Genomic DNA, 2,908 nt, shown 5'->3' with positions numbered 1-2,908 from the left:
TAGATGGCTAAAAATGTGGGGGTGGGGAGGGGAAGACTGGCCTATTGATTAGGAGAAGGCCAGGAGTAAAGTCTGCCGGTAACGTTAAAGATATGAAACCATAACCATTGTTACACAATTTTATCCACTGCATAACAGCAATGGATGCTGTTTCTGCGCTGAATGGAAGGTGAGGTCAAGGCAAGAAAACTGCCTACAAGGCCTCGTTTACAGGGAAATTTGGAGAAGCTGGAGAAACTCTGAGAAAAAGCATATATGATGGTTGGAATTAAACCATCTACAGAAAGTATGTTCTAAGGTGTTAGGATAAGCACCTAATTAAGCGCCAGCAGGCTGAAGCAAGCAGAGGCATAATTGGAGCTACGTGTTCACACTGCGCTGTGACTGAGAAGAAGCTGAAGGCAGTATCTCTTCAGAAGTTTCAGGCATCCGGGCCTTTAAGAGGCCAAGAAGTCTGTGGCTGCTAAAAGCAAAAGGGCTAGCAGATTTTAAAAAATAAATAAATAAATAAATAAAAATAAAAATAAAAAACATTGATTTTTAAAATCTAGAAAACGTCACTGCGAGCGCAAGGTAAATTGTCACTGCAAAGATAAAAGGCACCCTAATTTCCTAAGCTTCCTGTTCTCCACATACAATTTATTTTTTAAGATTTCTGGGCAAAAGTAATTACTGCTTGATCTGCACCTAAAACTATTTTAATTGCTGTATTTCTGTATACCATGTGATAAGTGGAACATTGCTGCTATCACTGGACGAATGTCACAGAGTCAGTAGATATGTGATTTGTTGCAAGTTGCTTCTAGCAAAGGCTGAAGTTTCTTTCTTCTCTGACCTTGATTATGATAACTGAATGAGGTAATTGGATGAAAATATCCTTACTTTCATTTCAATCTTAATTTTTTTCTTTAAAAATGTTATAAGCAAATACATTTGGCACTTTCGTCACCTTTCAGCAATGTTTTCAGAAAATACACACTTTTCACTGGGCCATTATCCTATTTAAAAGGAGCCATGAATATCTTGTGAATGAGAGAAAAGGAGGTCAGGCACTAAGAAGATGTGATGACATTTGGAAGTCTGAAAGTGAATAGAATTGTCCTGACAGTCTAGCTAAGGAGAAGAGACCCACCACTCTGAGTACTCACAATGCCAACGTAGTGGCAGTTTTTCCAAAAATCACTATGGATGATAAGAACTGGGAAGAGAAGCAGAAATCAAGAAGATTGAAAAGTTGCATATGGAAACAGCTATGTGGGTCAACCTTCCACATACTTCCCCTATCGCCTCCGTTGCCTATAGCCTTTGCCCAAAGGATAAAGTCACATAAATATTCTTGAGAACAACATGATTTGTCCAGAAAAGGCTCAGTGAGACATAGCTGAATGATAGTTAGATTTGACGGGTTAATTTAGCAATTACTTGTGTGACTTCTCATCAAAGAGCAGATGTGAGTTACAGCATCATCATAAATTATGGTGAACAGAGATGCAGACCTGAACCAGAACTTCCACCCAACCCCCACAAACGTGTCTCCCCACCGTGTGACTAAGTCCATTGTCTCTGGAACAACAGGTAGGAAAGTGTGAGTGGGATCATCAAATCAACTACAAGAAAATCGAACAAAGGATTCTGAAGAGTAGAACTGAGGTTACAACAGAAATGTATTCAATAATATGGAAAATAATTATGTCTATCTTTTTAAAAGGAAGAAATACTAGTTTTACTTGGACATATGTGGTTGAAGGAGAGGGGCTGTGGGCATCTCTATCCTCCTCTTGAATGGCAAGGTATCAGTAACTGCTCAACAGAAGAACTAGTGGTCTTTTCAGAAACATTACTGTTGGGATTAAAAAGTATGCTAGTGGATAGGAAATAATATAACCACAATAATTTCAAGATGAATTGAAAAGGCAAACGTTGAAAGCTAAATTTCAAATTCATTTGAATATGAATTGATATTTACATAATCTGGAGTGAGGCAGAGCCTGCATAGAGCTGGACACCATAAGGGAAAGGACTATAGATTAACTAGATAAAATTTCACATCTCAATTTTCCAAACAAAATTTTATCCTGTTTAGTAAACATCACTTAAACACAGTTTTAACATTATAAATATATCTGCACATATACATGTACAAATGTGTTATTTATGTAGAAAGTTAGTTAAAACAGATCAACAGCAAAACATGCATTTTTGTACATAAGTGATTAACAAGGGAGGGTAATGTGTTTCTTTTTTCAAAAATAGTCACTAGCCTGGGCACGGTGGCTCACACCTATAATCCTAGCACTTTGGGCAGAAGTGCTTGAATCCAGAAGTTTGAGATCAGCTTGGGCAACATAGCGAGACACCATCTCTATAAAAATTTTTTTTTAAAAAGCCAGGCATGGTGGCACACACCTGTAGTCCCAGCTACTCAGGAGGCTGAAGCAGGAGGATTATGTGAGCTGGAGGTCCAGGCTGCAGTGATCAGTCATGCCACTGAATTCCAGCCTGGGTGACAGAGACTTCATCTCCAAAACCAAAAAATAGTCATTAAAAAGAAAGGCCCTGCTACAAAAGAAGAAAGGCAGTGGATTTGTCATAGAGTCTAACTTTTATGAAGAGTTTACTTACTGCTGCTTTTAAAGGGTATCTTACAGTCTGTAAATTAGCAGATGGAATAATGACTTGTACTTCCCTCTTATAAGTAATTAAAGCAGCTTATTTTTGTTCAGTGCTTCGACACCTGCATTTACTGTCTGATTAGACAACTTTTCTAGAATCTGCTATCTGCAAACCCTCTTCTCATATGCAGATCTACAACCTGTGAATATAACATTCCTGATTATATCATGACCACTCCCAGTGGGCTCTGCTGGTAGCTTGTTTTGTATAAATATAGATCCAGTGCTTTTTCCTC

This window comes from Pongo pygmaeus, chromosome 16 (assembly GCF_028885625.2).
Source record: "Pongo pygmaeus isolate AG05252 chromosome 16, NHGRI_mPonPyg2-v2.0_pri, whole genome shotgun sequence".
NCBI lineage: Eukaryota > Metazoa > Chordata > Mammalia > Primates > Hominidae > Pongo > Pongo pygmaeus.
This window is presented reverse-complemented; position numbering follows the sequence as displayed.